Raw genomic sequence first — 20,615 nt, 5'->3', positions numbered from 1 at the left:
CAGTTATTTAAGATTTTGCCTCAAGCAGTGGTAACAAGATCCTTTTATTGGTCACAATTGTGAATGATGAGGACGATGTTTCTTCTTCATGTTTTTGCACATCACTACTGTGAAAAGAGAAACGTTAGTTCATATATGAACCAAAAGATATTGATTTAGAGATTCTCTCTAGAAGAGAAATATTAGCACACATTCTGTGTCCATCTCTGCATCTCAAGTTGCTCAGCTTGTGAATTTGTGATTGGAGATGGAACGTGCTAACAAATTCCATAGATTGAGTGTTGTATGCTAAACAAAGTTACAGAATTCTTCAATAGCTGGTAACTCCACACCCTTCTACTTTTTTTACTCATTTGTGATGTTGTCCCATTGGAATAACTCCCTGAAATAACCAGAAAAAAAACCACCAAATATGAGACTATGGATAACAATCAACAAATAATTCCTTTTACTTAGGAGAGGAAGACAAAAAACGAAAAGCTCTTTAAATGAAAAGCTTAACATTAAGAGCTCATTTTATTTGTATGTTATGCTTGAAATGCAATAAAATAAGGAAATTTAGCTGTGTTAGACATGGAATACATTTAGGTGGAACAAATTTGGGGATTGAAATTTTCTTAAAAAATTGGTGACTGAAATTTGGTCACCAAATATTAGGGCATGCACTGGACGTGGGAGTGCGGGTGGGAGGGTGCAGGTGTGTGGATTAAAATGCTAAGTCACTACCATATAAGTGGAGAGAAAATGAAATAGCATGTTGTTTAATGGGAGGTGACAAAACTTTCAACTTTTGGATCCAGCCACAAGTAATGGGCTTGAAATTAGAGAGTGATACAAGAACAATAAGCCACAAAGACATTTTTAGGAAACTAGAGGATTGTAAAACAATGCCTTTATGTATGATATCAATCAGATTAGAAATGAAAACCTGGAAATGTCTATGACGGTTATTTAAAATAATTGGAGCCACATTTTTCTATCCTCTCTTTGGAACCCTGGACACCTTATTATTTTTATCTTTGAAAATCCTCACTCTATTCCAGCAATAATCATCAGTGTAACCACTGTCTTTTGGAAGCACTATAACATCAACACCAGCTCCGACTTCACGCTGGATCGTGCTCTTGGCTTGCTCGGCATCCGTTCTCAGAAGTTCATCCCATCTATCTGCAAAAGATAATTTGCAAATTCAATCAGAAAATGAGAAAAAATGTGGAGAGATCATACCCTTTCTTCCATTCACATTCAAAGCACAGACAACAAGCATAAGGAGGAGGATAGAAACATAGCTATTTATCTTCCTCATTCTCTCCAAGTTACTAATATCCAGATCAATGGCAAGTTTTAAACACAAGGATGAGCTCTGGATGTATCAACTAGAGGCAATGATTAAAGCAATGCAGACTTTTGTTATTTAGCTTGGATCCAAAGGAGGGGTTTAGGGCACGGAGGCTAGAAAAATGCAGTGGTCAAGGATCATTTTGATAGTGTTCAAGGGAGAAGATCCAGTAGAGCCCAAATCCCAGATACTCGTGCCTGGACTGATCACTTTGGTGGGATTGAACTTGCCTTCAACATCAGGTGGCAGAATTTTGCCACAACTTTTCTATCTATTTCCTTCTGTCTCTCTTGCACGGCACTTGTTAGCTCATCTTCACCTCTATATAACCATGAGGTCATCGTCACCACATTCATTAAATCCTTAGCTCTATGTTCCAAAGCTACAGGGGCTTGCATCACTTTTCTGGAAAAGATTAATTTCACATCAATCTTCACCATATTTCAGTCTCTTGGTAGCTGGCCAGTGTCCAAAAGCGGCCGGTGTTCTTTAACCTCTAGTCTCCAGGCCCTTTCAAAATGTGTTTCCCATTGCCTGCTCGTGTTCCCAGTATTTCTCGAGTCCACACTTCTCGCAAGAGTAAAAAGATTCCACCGCCAGACGGAGAGGTGGGTGGCAGAAACACCCTGTTCTCTGTTTTCAACCATCTTGGTATCACTCTATGAGCAAAAACTCCCCATCATTGTCGCCCACCCATGATATCTGGAAACCACTTGGGTTTGACGACATAGGCAACTATATACACACATGATCAAGCTAGTGGACGACGTCTAGGAGGATGCAATTCACAACTTGCGGGAAGAGCCGCCCCTACATCACCACACATGGGAAGAACTCACTGTGTGCAGGACTTTTGCTGGAGTCTTGCCTGCCGAGCTGAAAAGGAAGTCTTCTCTGGTGAGCCAAACGTGCACGAATTGCAGGAGCAGGCACGTGTATTTGGCATTGAGTGTTGGACTAGGTTCTTTCATCTGCAGTCCACAAACCTCACCGCTCTAATCCATGAGCACTCTAGATCACATCCTACATACTACAGTTTTAAGTTACTACATTAAGTTGCAAAAAATGGCTTATAGAACTTAAATTTTTGTCTTTAATCTTGTTATAATTTTCAGTTGATATTTGTAACTAAAATTCAAGACACAGTAATTTTCTAAATTTAAGTTAAAATGTGTTTTTCTTATGGTTTTTTTTTTTTTTTGAAAAAGTGATTACATCCCTTGTTATTAATTTATGACTAAATTTAAAGTTAGGACTTAAAAGTTTTTTTTAGGTTTGTGAGTGCTTGGGATATAGGAATAAGTATATTAATTGGGGTTTAGACCTTTACTTAAATACAAAAATTGGATGGACCAAACTTAGTCCTAAATGGACAATTCATATGCTATAATACTATAATTAATGTATTATCTAGCTAGAGTAATATATGTGTATATATATGTATTTACAAACTTTATACTATCCTCCTCTTTGAAAGATGATAATAAATCAAGTGAAGCATCTAGAGCTTCTATTGGACGACTATAAATTACTATAAAAATTCTAAAGCTCCCACAAAACCATTAATAAAGTTGTTGATAACCATAATTGAAATAAAACCCAAAGCCATGGCATAAGCATTAACTGACTATAGAATTCTGGTGAACCAATTGCAACTCTGTATATAACTCCTAAATGCTTAAACCAACTATAATTATAATTTTGAACCAAAGTAAAGGACTTTGAAAGTTATTATAGTCCATAGAACACAATTGTAGCAAATAATATATCCCATCTCTAAGTTTGTCTGTCGATGATCTTCCAAGACTGCCATTAACTTGGACTTAGGATCATAAACGATGGTTGTGAGTCTAAGTTAACATAGACTCACTTTGTTTATCCTTCACATCCTCCTTATCCCCTTCTGAAGAAAAAAAGTTCTAAAGCACTGACTCCATCTGGACTTATTGCATTTATCTTGATTCTACCATCTATATTTGGCCTCACTTCATTATCACATCTATTTGGCTTCATTATGTTAGGGTTGGATATTTTATTTGGATTTGCTATACTCATCTTCATTTCACAATCTATATCACTTATCCTCGCTTCACTATCGTATTTGCTCATCCTCATTCTATTGTTGGGGCCAGACTCCCATCCATCCCCTCTACCCCTTCCTTTGAAAAAAAAAAAGTTTAAAATGTTAGGGCAGAAAAGAGAAAACAAGAAAAATTGAGGAAAAACAATTGTGAAAGAAGGAAAAGTGGATAAACAAGCATTGAAAGAAGAATTTGCAATAATTGGCAATGCAAAAATAGGGAAATCAAAATAAGGACATGTGCTCAAAACTTGGAAAATAAGGGATTTCTTATTATAAAATACTTCAGCCACCACAATATAAGCAAAAGATTCATACTACTTAACCTTCTTAACACACAACTCAATATTTAAGATGGGAAAATCAATAATAATATTCACATGCTCAAAAGAATGCATAAACTTCTCAATAGTAACGGTAAAGTAAAGGCTCTTAACAACACTCATAAATGGGGATATACATTCAATTTAAAATTCTGGCCAAAGTGACTCAACCTTTAGAACAAGGGAATATTTAATACTAGAATTAATCAAAAACTCTACTAATGAAACAAAAACAAGATTCTCAACTTCATACATACACTTAACATCCAAATTAGTATGAAGAGGACAAAAAACACTCAATTCAATATTGGACTAAGAATGAAAATTATCAAAATCATAAATGATCGATGTGCTAGGAGAAAAAAACACTATAAACAAGAAAGAAATACTAAGAACATGAGAAAGTGGTTCAAGTTTGAAAAATAAGAAAATGTTAGAAAAGAGTAGAAGGTAAAGAAAAAGGATCAAATGGCAGATTGAATAATTGACACTTACCCCGTGAAATCTCCACTTCATCTCCAAAGCTATTTCTATAATAATCAAGCTCGTCAAAACTATTTGGAATCCATTCAAGCTCATACACATCATCTTTCTATAAACTCATCCTCGAACATTCTCTAAGAACTGGATTACATCATCCATAACTCACCAATCAATGCACAATCATGCTTCATATCAACAAAAGATGGCAAAACACTAAGAACAGGACAAGCTATGTAATCATGTCCCACAAAAGTTGGAGACGGGAACACACCAAAGATGGGTGTAACACCAACATAATTACACCCTATAGCACCAAAAGTTTGATCCAATGAAGCAATATTAGCAACCTCAAGTGACATCTTCTTTGATTAATGACAGCGAGGTATAGTAGAAGAAGAGAATGCAATGAAGATAAAAAGAAGAGCAAATCTAAACACAACTATAGCTAAAATTCTAGATCCAATACAAATTTAAATTTAAAAGAGAATGAAGAAAGAAGAACAAAAAAACATAATCCTAAACACTAAAGTAAAACATTACTAAAAAACTTTGCCTTTTAGGGACAAATTGTAGTGCCTCTCATTTCCACCAATGTGAGTGTTTGGGATATAAGAATAAATATATTAATTGGGGTTTAGACCTTTTTGCTTATATACAAAAATGGATTGACAAATTTTGTCCCAAATTGATATTCCATATGCTAGTATTATAATTAATGTATTACCTAGCTAAGGTAATATATGTATATACATACATATATTTATAAACCTTACAAGTTGATATTTATTATTATATTTTAAGTCATTTATGATAGTAATAAACTAAAAATATATGGTTATAAACAAGATTGTTATGTTTGGCCAAAATTTATAGTAAAATATAGCTGATATTTTTCCATGATTACACATACTAAATGTTAATGTGGCAAGCACAAGATTAAGAGTGATGTCATACCTCTACATAAATTCCAAGTAGCGTAGTTCTTCATCACCCTTCTAGATCTCGCACTAGATCTTTCGTGCTCTCAACTCAATTTTTTGCACGCTTAATCACTTGCATTCTAAATCTCTTGTGCAAATGATCACTTGCTCTCAATCTCTTGTGCATTTAATCACTCCCATGCTCAGCACAAACAATGGCTACTTTAACTATAATCTTGGTAGCTAACTTGCAGCCATTCATTCCAAATAACTTAAGTCACCACATCATTATATCACAGATCCTATTTTATCTTATCATGATAAAAATATATTTTATCTCAATTATAATTCTTTATTTTTTATATTTTAATGATAATATAACTAGCTCATGTCAATGTTTAAGTTATTCGAGATATAATATTAATTTCTCCAAATTATATATAAAGGATGCATTCTCATCAATATTTCATATATGTTTTGGATTTGTTACTAGAAATTTAAAGAGTATAAATAAGGCATATTATATTACCATATTAAATATGCTGTTAAATTGGATGAATCCTCATCTATAAATTTATTTTATGTTGTGCAAGAACCTAAACTATAGGCACGTGCTCTAAATATTATTGAGCAGTGTTTGCAGTTAATGTTCACACTTATGGATATAACTTGACTCATATTATGAATCAAATTTATATCATTGAAGAATTATCATTACTGACATCGCCTAACACTTGAGATTTGACAAATTAATAGCACTTCACAAGCAGATTGGATATCTTGGATACATGCTATGCATTGGAAATTTTGTGTAAGGCTTAAGAAAAGGTTAGCAATAATGCAATTTGTTCTACCATCTGTCCAATGCCTTGTTGGCTTGATGTGAAGTATGGCTTCCCATATGGTGGAACTGCACTGACAAACTTGGAGCCTGGGATGGACATCATCTCTTGTGCTTGAGGAGGAGGATTCACGGGCCAAGCAGATTGAGATATCAAGATCAAAGAAGAACCTTGAATGCTTCCATCTCTACAACTAGAACTTGGTGGAATTTATAGAAATGGCCATAAATAATCATCTACCGATAAGGGGCAGAGGCTCAAGATTACAGGTCCAGGGGAGACTCAGTAACCATGGTTGTGGGAAAAATCATGTTGAGGATTGCTGGCGAATGAAATGTAGGCACAATGCTTCGAAAGAGTGATCTCTGTAGATGCACTGGCAGCAATGGCAAATGCGAATCCAAGAGATTGGAAGAAAAGATGTTCTTTGGGGTGTTATATTGAGAGCTGCAGGAATTCATCTCCAATGGAACTCCAACGCTGCATTGCTGAAGGCTTTTAAAGCAGATTATGTGTTAAAATGAAGTATCACAACTTTAGAAAAACGTGCTACCAACTACAAAGTTCCGTCAACTTTCATACAGCATAGGAGCTTCTTTCTAGAGAACTACATGGTGATGTACTTGCTCCCCCCACAGAATGGTAGCTACAATCCCTGGACCTCGGCTTGCAATAGGGAGCAACAAAGATAGAGCAAGCTTGCTTGCTACTTGCAGTTATTCCCGCTTACGTTTCCAAGGGCAGCAAGAGTTTTTTTTTTCTTCAGCGCACTTTCCAGTTTCATCCTGGATGTTATAACTCCAACATGGCTGTGTCTGTAGCCATGGTCGTGCACAAGAAGGGAATGCAATGGCAGTACAAGAAGAAGGGTCGTTTTGCAGTGTAGAAACCACTTAGGCCACTCTTTCGAGGTGGATATTGCAAACATCAGGTAAAAAAACTGAGGTAAAGATACCCATTTTTAATTCTCATGTGTCAACCTCCTGGATCAGGTGATATGAAAGAGGTTGGGGCAAGATCTTCTAAGACGGTGACTCTGAAGAGTTTTAAAAGTTTTATTTCTTTTTCCTTTGTTGGGGTGTGGCATGCTCAAGCTGGAGAGGAGGCCTCTGAAAGAGGTGGAGACCAGAAATGTCTTGAGCACAATAGCTTGCATAGGGTTTTTTTTTGTTTTATGTTTTTTCTCCTGCAAACTCTATATAATTCAAGGAGATTTTTCATCTCATAAAGTTCTTCCTTCCTTATGGCTTTTTCATTTACTAACAATAAAAAATTTAATTGAGCTTGGCTCGATTAAGCTTTGAGGTTGGAGTCACAAATGCAAAATCTTACCCCTTTTCCTTTTCAATTGGTTGGTCACCAAGAACATCCAAGAGCAGGGATCTGAGAGGTTGCTATATAAGGATGTAAAGATTGTGCAATTTATGCTATAATTTAATTTTCTATCAAGAAATTAATATGAGTTAAATTCTGAGTGTATCCACTTTTAAAAGGGTTTTTGGCATTTCCAGTTTATTCTATAAAATAGCTGGTAAAAGTAGAAATTAATAATTACTTAAAAATTTTAAATGTAATTAAATTATAAATAAAAACTTCAATTTAGATGCCCTTTTCATACCAGTTTTTTGGCTTTCTACTAATTCTTTTTGTGCTTATAAAAGCACCCATATATGCCTCATGATCTTAGTGAGCCTGGTTGTTGCCCTTAAGATTAGGCATGTGCCACCCCCATAAGAAGCCCTAGAATATCCATCTCATACTGCTCAACCAAAGTGTAGATCTCCCAGTGTTGGTCAAATTAACATCTTGCTACCACTACATCATTGAATCACTGAATATTTGCTTTTCAATTGATCCATTTTAGAGCAAAATGTGAGGTTGATTAGGCCACCAAATGGTTTTAGGAGGTGCTTATTTAGCCACCACATATTGTGAGAGTTGAGATTCAAGACCAAATTGTTTCAGTGGATTGGTGAGTGAGTTCTTCCCTTGTAAGACTACGAGGATTTCTACAATTATTTGCAACTATGATAAACTATTCATGCTGCTTGTGATCATATAGTAAATAATATATCTTGCAATGTGCAAAAGCTCTTGCTTGTGTGCTTTTATAATAGGGGTTTATTTATTAACTGTATACTATAATTAGCATAGTGGGATTTTAATACCCATTGGATTTGTTTAAATCCAGATAATTTGCTCTTGTATATAGGCTAGGCTAATCATATACACACATTTATATATTTCATTTTTATATTCCATGCACTTATATTGGTGGAGGTGAGGGGTAATTTATATTATCCTTGAAGAGTGCTTAGAATTATGATTTATTATTTAGATCTAGCTTTTGCATTGTCTAGGTCTTATAGCTTTTTTTGTTCTTTCTCTTTTGATTTTCTTTTTCTTTTCTATTCATCTTCATAGTAAAACAATATACTCCTTCAAAAGTTACTTGTCAGTGAGTCTTTTCAGATATTCTTTCTTTGTTGCCACGATGGTAAGTCAGTATTGCTAAACCATTTATTAGTCTCTAACTTAACTAGTTGAGAAACTTGTTATCATGTATGTACTTATGCCAGATAAACATAAAGTAAAAACTTTTTGTGTTTTTTATTAAGCATACTCAGCTCAATATGAAAAACTCATATATTAACTTGCCACTTGCTAGTGTTAGAAACCCTTGCAATATTAAGTTTAGTCCTTTAATACTTGCTACATAATAACTTACCATATCTACCAAAATACCCTTGTTATTTGTAGGCGGCTAAATTTTCCATTCTACTTTAGTCACTTAACCACACTTCCAACCACTTGAAGGAATCTCATTCACAACCTTCATAAGTCTTATTCCAAACTTGGGGCTTGCTATCCCCAAGAATGGCATCCATACCACTCAACATTTACACTTGGTCCAAGTGCTCCATGTGTCTAATCCCATGGTCAACACCCCAAGGTACCACCGATATATCAGCCCATTATGCTAAGGCCATGCCCATTCACCTTGATCACACCAGTGGTCTAACACCACCTACATCACAGTTCTATCTCTCAAAAATTAGGGCATCCATCCATGAATGATCATCCCAGATCCACTCCTTATGATGCCTGCAAACATGGGGTACAACCTTCCCCAATATCCCTTTTATAGTCCCCACTAAGTCCTTTTTTTGTCCATGGTTGTATTCACCAACACTACCACTAGGACAAGGCCTACAAGCCTGACTATTAAATCTTATTATCCTTTAGGACTTTCTCACCACATGATTGTATTTTTGATCATTACACTAGAGGACTGCTCCTCTTCCTTTTCACAGTCTGGGACTTTGGGATAACATTTCGAAATACCATGGCCTTACACAAGCTTTATGGGTACTCTCCCCACTTTCCACCTTTGGGTGCTACAGTTATGGGATTAGAGCAAGGTTCTATTGAGCCACGCTAGGTATCCAAGTAGGTAGTGCCACCTATGCTTAGATTGGGAGCATCGATCATTCGATCTCCTGGGGGAACTAAAGCTAGCTTTTGAACACTTCACCAAACTATTTCACTTATCGGTATATATTCACTCTAGCCTTGGACTTCCCAATAGTTATCTTATCACCCAACAGTTGAGTATGGCCTTCCTGGGCCAAATTAGCCTTTCTTGGCCAAATTGGCTCCACTAGAATCTAACCCCCACACTCTCCTTACTATACTTTTGGAACCCTCTACATTCTTATTACATAGACAAATAGTCCGAAGGGGTAAAGGTAACTCATATGGAACAAAGAATAATCAAATATTGGAGAAACACTTGCAAGAATAATCCTTATATGTAGGACATGAATACAAGAAGTTGTATTTTGATGAGCTAGCACCTCAAAAATGAAACTTTATAGGTCGTTAGATTAGTGAAGTCCAAAAAAGCTAGATGATTCAAGTGGAGTCAAAGAATGGTTTTAAAGAACTGGTGGAAGCATTTGGACTGAGGTGTGCTGTAGAATGTGCTATACTAAAGTCGTGGGAATGGTGTTCCCAGAAGAAAGCAATTTTGTCACAAAGTTGTGTGTGAACACTATAATGCAGTGCTAACTGATAATTAGCATGAGAAATGACTACTTTGGTCTTGGCAAAGACCCAAACACAAATGGTAAATGTTGTAAGGGTAGGGTTGTAAAGCCAATGGAGACACCGAATGTGCCAAAGCGTGATGGCTTAAGGTCAAGTTGGCAGGTTCATGAAAACCTTCTCCCAAAGGAATCCTAATGGAAATGGTATAGCCTAAGTTGAAAGGCATATGGTTGGAGTGTGGTGACCCAAATAATGATGAAGGTGTGGAAGTGCTAACAATGAATTGTAGGACTTGACAATTATGAAGCAACTAAGCAAAAGGTGCAAAATAATTAATTAAGCTGGTAGAAGTAATTACCCAAAACTTCTTATTGGGATAAAGAAGTTAGATATACCCTTATGGGGGATAAATTGTTTATGTTGTGATATAGTAAGTCAATGTTGAAAAAAGGAATACTTATTATCAAATAAGGCTATTATTGGGACACCTAAACACTCTAAAACACAAGAAAGTGGTGTTTGATGTCATGAGGGCATTAAATAAGGCCTAAGGGACTACGTCCCTAGAGAATGATGAATAGAAGGTGCTATCCAAATGTCCAAGGTTGCGGAGATAAGAGAAGTCCGTCTACCCGAATTAGATAAAGCCAAAAAGGGATTTTGGCAAGGTTAGTGATGGGCATATAAAGGCTCATAAGTAATAATGTTAATTCCGATGTGTGGGATTACAAGGTGAGCATACCCAGATTGAGGAACCACTCCTTATGCTATCAGGTAGGTTCATCTCTATGAATACTTGGTAAAGCATGGTGGAAAGTGTAAAGTTATCCTCCTAGTCTGGAGGAGAATAACCGAAGGAAATGTATAAGGCCAAAAAATAAGTAGTAAAGAGATGAACCAAACCATAGGAATCGAAAGGCATAATTATAGGTGGTTATGTAAATTGGCAATAGAGAATCAAGTGGGGGCTCCAGCAAATTGTTTTTAGCAACCGTGATGCCATGGAGAGTCTGAAATATGGAATTATCCATGTTAGACCATATGGTAATTAGAAAACTTGCAAAAAAGAGAGGCACTAACAAGCTAAAGAATAGAGTTCCTTGAAAGTTCCCAAAGACAATTCTAGGTAGATAAGTACTTAGAAAGCCAAGTGTAAATGGTTCATAGAGCATGCAAAATCAAAGTGGAGCAACAGAAGTATGGTCTTGAAGCTTGCTATGAGGAGAAGCTATCAAGGTTAGGGAAGTAGTTCCCAAGTGTTCAAAGGGATGGCTTTGAACAAAGGCCAATGGTTAAGGATTTTCATGCTTATGCATGAACTATGTTACAGTGATCGGATGACTTGTTAGGTGAGATTGGCAAATTAGGGGAACAAATACCCTAGTTGAAGGTGCTAATTTCAAAAGGGGTGGCCCATGGGGCTAAGTATGGAGGAGTCCATGCATGATCACAGACTTTTCAAGTGAGAGGATTTAGCAGTGTAGAGGAACTAAGTTTCTAAGCTGTGATTTATAGCGTGCTTTAAATATATGTTAGTGCATTAGCATAGGGAGTCACACCAAGCATCTTGGGTGATGCCTTCTTTAGATGCATATACGGAGGTTGGGTTTGAGTCCCAACCCTCTAGTGCTTGGGTTCGAGTTCTAATTCACTAGGGCGTGGTGATGGGTTGGAATATGAGGACACTCATTTTTCGGTGGTCATGGACTCTCAATAAGGAAACTGGCTTGGGCACACTGCCAAGCTGGGGATGCCCTGGAGTTGTGATGCACAGTTAGATTATTTAGTGTGAAAGCTCGGTATATCTAATTTGAACACTTTGGTGCAAATGGCACTAAGGACATGATGAATGAGATAGGGTCACTCAGTCTCAGTTGTTATAGACCCTTGGCTGAAAGGGCTAACTTGAGTGCACTGCCAAGTGCGGGGGATGCCCCTAGGGTCATGGTCAACAACTTAAAGGTCTGGAAGATTTAATATCTATTGGCAAACTTGTTAAGGTGTCAAGGCTAAATCACTAAGTGATCTTATAGCTTAAACAAGAACAAAATCTTTATGAGACTAAGGAATAAAGTTTCTAGTTCAAAATGTTGATTTAAACTATTAATGATGGTGTGGCTTGGTTAAGGTGACCAAGTGGGAAGAACACATAAGGGAAATAAACTGTATAGCATAGTGAGTCCGAAGAAAGTAATCTCTATAAGACCTATAAGAGGGCTGTAGATAAAACCTACAATAGAAAATGCTAAAGAGATGTATTAGAGGTGAACACCTTCTGGATTTGGCAAAGCAAAATCTTTGCTATGGAACCGAAACAATACCTTGAGAATGGAGGTAATGATCTTATATTACTAAGTGCAACAATCAAAGGATAGTAGCAAAAAACTAGTGGTTAAGAAAAAAGCTATAGGAATCGTGGGACAGAATCCAAATGGCAAAGTTAGGCCAAGAACACTAATATGTTGGATGCTAACGAATTGTGGGAAAGACAATGTGTTTCCAATGATGGATTCTCAATTGCTTCAATTTGGCGAAAGTGGAAACTCTAAAGGAGGGAGCAATAAAGTAACGAAATGATAGGGCTATAAACATCTTTAACAACTGGAATTTAGTGCCAAAGATGGTATGAAATAGAAAAAAGGATGATGGTGCCCTCAAATAGAGAAATTCCTAGGATGGGGAAGTGGAGTTGCACAATATATGTAATGCAAGGTGTCAAAAAGACCCAAGAAATTGAGTTTGAGAACTCAAAATTAAAAGTCCAAAGTGCAAAAGTTATATTGATGGAAATTGAGACTACTTGAGAATGAGTAGTGGGACTAAAATAAAGAAGGTGTCTCTAATGGGTTTAGTGAGAATTAAACTAATAAAAAAAGAGAACCAACACAAGTGGTCAAATTAGTCTTTCAGTTGAAGAGGCTATACTCCTTAAAAGATGGATAAGGCATGGTGAACTTTCAATGTCAAACCATTGACGAATATTAGCTAAGTGCCAAAGATGGAAAGGGTAATATATGTTAGTGTTACCTTATAAAATGGTTTATCATTCGATAAGGACATCGAACTTCGTTTATGGGTGGTGGAGTTGTGAGACACAAAATTCTTATATCCCAAAGGGGAGTCAAAAGGATGCCACGTGGTATTGGCTGAGGCAAAAGCCAAATGAATATAACACTTTTGGACTAAAAGCTCGAACTCAAAAAGTTGAGAGCGGGAGTGGAACTCCCAATGAAGGGCTCGAAGAATAAGCACGAAGCAAGTAATAAGCAAGTCTCTAGAAAAAGGGACACAAAAGGACCAACACATGACACGTGGAAGAGTCTGAGATGGAGTCTGAGATGAACCCAAAATGGAGTTTGAGATGGACTTGAGATGGAGTCCTATATGGAGTCTGAGATGGACCTGAGATGAAGTCCGAGATGGAGTTCGAGATAGACCCAAGATAGAGTCCGAAATGGACCCGAGATGGAGTCCAAAATGGACCCAAGATGGAATTTGTGATGGAGTCTAAGATGGACCTAAGATGGAGTCCAAGATGGACCCGAGATGGAGTTCGAGATGGACTCGAGATGGAGTTTGAGATGGAACCAAGATCGAGACCGAGTCCGAGTCTGAATTCAAATCCGAATTCGAATCTGAATACCAATACAGACTGTTAGGTGAAAGCCCAAAGCGATCGTCCCCGGGGGGAGGGGGGGGCTACCAACTCATCCTTTAAGTACACCCCTAATCTTTTGGGTTGTTTTAGCATTTATTAAGGGTAACTCCGGTTACCATTTCAAAGACTTGTCCTCTTCCATATTTGATTTCCCACGGTCATTCATTCTGGTATCAAATTCATGAGCACCAATTTCAACTATATGAGGATGATAATCTTGCAACTCCTTTATTATTTTTTGGAGCCTTTATCTTCTCCGTGATCTTAACTATAGTTGTTTACCACGACTATATTAGCCAGTTTGCTAAGTTAAATGCTTATTTGAATCACATAGTCAACTCTCTGAGGAAAACTTTATACTGTTCTGAAGATCCTAAAGTCGTTCTTTTATTAGCCCTTTTCTATCCACCACCTTGCCTACAAATTCACACATAAACTGTAGTGGAGAGCCATGTCCTTCTAACCTGCTACTCTTTAAAGATAGACCCATTCCTCGAACCTTCCAATGCTAATACAAGTGGTGATATACTTGAGCACCGATAAAAGTCAAATTAAGGAACAGTTCCGATACTAAATTGTAAGCGACTAAATTTTTCATTCTACTTTAGTCACTTAACCACACCTCCAACCACTTGGAGGAGTCTCACTCACAACCTCTATAAGTCGTATTCAGGACTTGGGGCTTGCTATCCCCAAGAATGGCATCCATGCCACTCAACCTTTGCACTTCATCTAAGTGCTCCATGTGTTCAATCCTATGGTCAACACCCCAAAGTATCACTGATATATTAGCCTGTTACACTAAGGCTATGCCCATTCACCTTGGTCACATCGGTGGTCTAACATCACCTGTATCACAGTCATGTCTCTCAAAAACTGGGCCATCCATCCATGAGGAATCATCCTAAATCCATTCCTTAGGATGCTTGTAAACATAGAGTATAGCCTTCCCCAATATCCCTTTTATAGTCCCCACCAAGTCTTTTTTTCTTTATAGCATTATGCTTGGTGGTAGGTTGTATTTTACATTTTGTTAGATTTTATGAGAGTAATGAACTCTCATTAATTTTGACTTGGTCTTGGTGGCTCTACGCCTTGATTGAGGATAATGATTTTGAACCTAGTTGGTTATGGTTGAGATGTTGGTACTTATATTGTAGCATTGTCCATTAGGAGGTTATGTACTATATAAGTGCATCTCATGGTCTTCACTTAAGTTTCAGTTGAGTGTTGATTATGCATAGCTAGCCTCTTCAATGATGCTCAAACCTATTGGTTAGACATGTGCTTAATATTATTTAATTGGATTCATACATAAGTTTGTCTTATGAACATGAGTTAAAGAATTATTGGTTGCTTTGCAACTAATGATTGCTTGTAGATTTCTTTGAGAACTGTCAATATTTTATTTAGCTCAATGATGATTTAGTGGTGGTAAGCTTACTTTACTGAATGGTATTGCTAAGGATTGTATCATTAGCCTTACATGGTTTTCCATATTGGTATGTTAATTCCACCTTTATTGATGTTATTTAGTTGCATTGAGTCTATAGTATTGGATTGCATTAAGTTTAGGATGTAATGGTTCATTCCTTGATGATGTGTGATATATGGCTAAGTATTGTTATAGGTTTAGTTTCATATGCTAAATAAAGTATCTTCGACCTTAATTAGCTTCGTTATTAGAAAGTATTGAGTGGTGATTTACTCTTGTTTTCTTATAATTTTACTCTAGTGTTATAGCATTGAAGTGATGCCTTGATATTGACATTGTTAAAGATTATAGTAAGATGAGATGTTTTTCTATGGGCATATTAAATAAGTTAGATATTTCATCTATGGTAATTCAAATGGTTAGGGATCAACTAGGTTTATTGAAGATTAACATTTTGTTTCACTAGTCTCAATGCAAATAATGTTAGTGATTTAGTTGTACTTTTGTGTTATTGACATTTATGCATTTGTTAGTTAACAACTATATTAACAATTAAATGAACTGAGTGGCAAGTTGAGTTAACTATTTTCTAGATAAAGTTGTTTAGTAAGAATTGAATTTTTATTTTTTTTTTGAAAAGTGATTTAGTCATGGACTATATTAGCTTTGTAAGAGAAAGAGTTAGTCATTGATTTGAGTTATTGATTCTTTATTGAGATTATATCGATCATTGATAATTCTTATTGCATTTATTATTAAATAAGTTATGCTTGATATGATATATGAATTCATAGAAGGTCGGTCTAGTGATCACTTATGAGTATAACTTCGATATACTTGGCTTTTGGTTTGATGCAAATATGCTCTTTATTAGTTTTACTTTATAAAGTTTAACTTATGGATGTGTCAAGGGATATTGTCAGTTATACCATGATTTCTTCTCTGATATTGAAATTAGTTATGTAAGATATGTAGTCATGGTTATTCAAGACTTGATTATAAACTTTTGTGAGCATTTGGTTTTTTGAGTTTCCATATTCATTCTTCAATTTATTTGCAGTTATCGGGGGAGGCATTTTGCCTCATTAGTTATAATGTTTAAGTGAGTTCTCACATTTAACAATCATTAGTGATAATTGACTATCATTTAGGATAGTTGACTTTTCTTATCAGAGGTCTTCCTTGATTATTATTGAAGTTGAATGATTTGCTATTTTTCAGGATCGTAAATTGCTCTTTAATGATAATTGTGCATCTCTTTTAATGGAATGATTGCTTATCTTTCATGATGATTACTTATTATTTTGATAATTTTTGGCTTTTTGCATTACTATATATTCTTTGTGGTTTACTTTGGATTGATCTTTTAAATGAATATTGCAAAAGTAAGTAAACACCCATTCACGCAAAGTATTGCACCAACTAATTTGAATAGATCCCAGTCAACAATACAAAAGAATTAGAGTTGTTTAAGTAAGCATCAGAAACATTTTAATGATATACTAAATGATATATTAATTGTTGATAATGTTATTTTTGATAGGTTGGGATGTTATTTCCTTTAGATAATACATTCATGAGAATTTTACTTTTTTTATAGTTAATATTTTATGTTCTTTGAGTTATCTTTTATAAATTGTTTGCAATCTTTGGTAGTTAAGTTTTATTATTGAATTTGAAATACTTAATCCTATGCCTTTAAATTATGATGATCTTGGTGGTTCTTATCCCATAATCTTAGTTTATTAGATGATAATTTAATTGAAATACTTTTGTGTTCTAATTTAAGATTTATTTACTAATACTTTATTGTCTCTAAGATATCTTTATTTATGACTTTGATATTATCCATTTCTTTGTTGTAAGCAACCAAAAAGAATGATTTAAAAGATAATCTATTAAGGTTAAAATATAAAGGAAAATGACACATGAACAAGAGTGCACTTTTTTTTTCAATCAGTTAAGGATTTTGGGGTACTTGGGGTTAAATATTTTTGGGTTTAAATAATACTAAGTTGGATGACCTCTCGAGAAGTTTATATTCAGGAACTTACATTTGGTATTAGAGGGGTTTTGAGTTTGATTTTGTTGGTTGGTTAAGAGAATCCCACTATATGTTCAATTTGTAAGACTGAGGCTTGAGAGAGAGTTGTAACTCTCAATTTCCATTCACAAAAGCGTGAATTTGTAGAAAAGTGTAATGGATTATAAATAACTAAAGAAAACGTCTTGAAAGACGATCCATAGGGATTCAAATATAGTGGGAAAATGCCCATAAACAAAATTGCATCCCTTGTTTCAATTGGTTAAAAATTTTGGGATATTTGGGGTTAAGTATCATTAAGTTTGAATAGTACTAGGTTGAGTGACCTCCCAGAAAAGTGTGGTGGATTGACAGAGAACGACTCAAAAAACGATTTAGAGAACAACTCAAGAGGCAATCTATTGAGGTTTAAATATAATGGGAAAAGACCCATGAACAAAAGTGCACCTTTTCTTTTAATTAGTTAAGGGTTTTGGGATATTTAAGGTTAAGCGTCCTAGTACTAAGTTGGGAAATTCAAATTCATGAGCTTATATTGGTCCTTGGGTTTGGGGTAGTATACGTAAATTAGTTTTGGCAGTTTATATGCATGGTGAAATGTTTAGTTATGGGATAGTTACTATTAACTAGTCACATAACCTACCTCTCTCTTGATATTTTTAATTTCATTTTAAAAGGATATAACCGTAGGAATTACTCTAGGTTATCTAAGGGGAAGAGGAATACAAAGTCGAGGCCATCTTCAATGCGTATAAGAGTAAATGACAAAAACGTGAGGTGAGGGAGTTTTATGTGAAGTGGACAAAATTTCCACACTGCGAAATAACATAGGAACCGAAGGAGAAGTTAGTGAATACACAAGATCTAGTGGAGGAATTTTTGCAAGGTAAAACTCTATGTACTTATGCAAAATTCAATAATCTAATTGAGAAATTGAGCAATATCATATGTTCTGACGGTAAGCTAATTAGCATGGGTTAGTTAAGTTGACTAAGCATAGACACCCAACTCCCCATATGGATATTAAATATGTAAACATATTCTACAAAGGTTGGGTTTGAATCCCAACCTTTTAGTAAAGCAGGACTAGGTTCAAATCCCAACCCTATACTAGGGCATGGTAAGGGGAGGGGTATAGAGACACTTATACTCCGTTGTTATGGGCTCTTGGCCGGAGAGGCTAACTTACGCACATTGCTAAGCAGGGGGATGCCCCCAAAGACATAGTCAACAAGTCATAGGATTAAAAAAAGACATTTGATGTGGGCATCAAACTTCTTTTATGGGTGGTGAAGTTGTAAGGAATCAACTTCCTAAGGTGTTGTACGCTAAAGGATCCCCAAAAACATGACAGAAATGATAAATGAGACCGAGTTTGAGATCGAGTCCGAGACTGACTCTAAGACAAAGTTCGAGACCGAGTTCAAGATCGAGTCCGAGACTTGATCTTAGGCTCGGTCTCAGACCCAATCTCAGATCTTGGACTCAGTTTCAAACTCAGTCTCCAACTCAATCAATCAAATACTCTTTGTTCTATAAAGGTTTTATTCTATAGATCAAAGAGTATGCTGATATATCCACTGGGACCAAGTCTGAGATCGGGTGTAAAATCGAGTCCAAGCTCTAGTCTGAGACCGAGTCCAAGATCGAGTCTGAGATTGAGTCCGAAACCGAGTCCGAGATCGAGTTCAAGATTGAGTCTAAGATCGAGTTTGAGACCAAATCCAAATACTAATACAGGTCGGGGTGAAAGCCCAAAGCATGTGTCTCCCAGGGGGAGGGGGGGCTATAGGGGGTTCCAAAAGTATAATAGGGATAGTGAGGTTTAGAAACCAATCTTGAACAGTGGTGCTTCCAAATTGACTTGGGGTTGAGGCTGGGGCTTAGGGGCATTGGGTGGGAGTGAGCATGGACTCAGGTGGTGCCAGAAGGGCCATCCAAAGAAGTGCTCAAGAGCAGCTCCCATTCCCGGAAGGGAAACCGATTACAGTGCTCCCAACTCATGTGGAGTGTTACCCCATTTGAGTATATTGCGGCTCATTAATCCTCACCTTTCCTAGGGGATTAAACTTTTCCCTCGGGATGGAAGTGGGGGAGTAAGAGTACCTATACTGGGCCATTAGGCCATGATGTTTCCCCTTTGATGTCCTAAAGCAAGAGTTGCACCCAAGGCTTGGGATTTAAGATATGGATAAAAATGTTTTATGTTTTTCTAGGGTTTGAACTATCATGTGTTTGTTTCATTTTTGTGGAGGAAGTAGAGCTTTGATCTTTCATATTTTACCTATCAGCAACAAATTTTTCCTTTCCAATTTGCTAGCTTACCTCATATATCTGACCATTATGGCCTTGGCCTTAGTTAAATTCCCTTGCTAAAGTTCCTGCTTATTGCACTAGCTCCTACTAAGTCCTACTTAGTTTCAACAACTCACTATACAAGCAATAAAGCATTAGCCATCCATTAACGAATTCCCAAATTCTCTCCCAATCCCCCTCCCCAGGTTAGATTGGACTTAAGGTTTAGTTACATTTCCTGCAGGCACAAGCAACCAAGCACACAAAGTTTCTAACATCCCTTGGTACAACAAGATTTGATCATGGGACCCTCTAAAGATATTAGCATATTAGTGTTTACAATACATGGCACAAATAGAGTTTATGATGTGTTTTTGTGTTGTATTTTGCCAAAAACATATCTCATTGGGCTGCTACATGGAATTTACACAAGGTACATTTATATTAGTGTGGTAAGTTCTTTAGGCCATCTCATGGACTAACAAACTTGTTTTAGAACAAGCTTGGGTAAGCCTTCCTTTTGGAGATGATATGCATAAACATTCACACCACTTCTAGAATTGTTCAGCCACTGTCTTCAAGAGATATAAAAGATATGTTAGGTTCAATGTTTATGAATGTTGAAGGTGCAATGCTCCCTCAAGTATTAATTCCCTTTTTTCTATCAACCAAAGCATGCTTGATGTTTTAGAAACTTGTTGTTGTGAGGAATTGGTCTTTTCTAATGTATCAACAAGACCTTAATCTTATTAGTAATATCTCCTTCACTTGGATTTGTCTATAAAATATGTAATAGCTAATGTTGAAGGTGTGGCTCTTCTAGTTTACATTGACACTGCTCTTCCTTTTGAAACACTAGTCAAGAGGTGAGTGCTCAAGAAATTGCAATTAATGTTGTTTTAAGCTGACTAACAGTTGGCTAACTCTTTTTATTAATAAAGGTTCTTTTCTCCCTTGTTGTCTACCATATGGCCCTTGTCCTGGGTTTACCAATCAAATTGAATTTGCACTAGTAACAATTTAGTACATCTTGAAATTGTGATTGATTGTGGCAATTATTAGGATATGCCTAATATTTTGCACTTGTATAATTCATGCCAGAAGTGTTCAATGCATTGCAAGGCAGGGAGGTTAATAGTGATGAAC

This window comes from Selaginella moellendorffii, unplaced genomic scaffold, assembly GCF_000143415.4.
Source record: "Selaginella moellendorffii unplaced genomic scaffold, v1.0 SELMOscaffold_52, whole genome shotgun sequence".
NCBI lineage: Eukaryota > Viridiplantae > Streptophyta > Lycopodiopsida > Selaginellales > Selaginellaceae > Selaginella > Selaginella moellendorffii.
The sequence above is the reverse complement of the archived record's forward strand: the minus strand, read 5'-3'. Positions refer to the sequence as shown.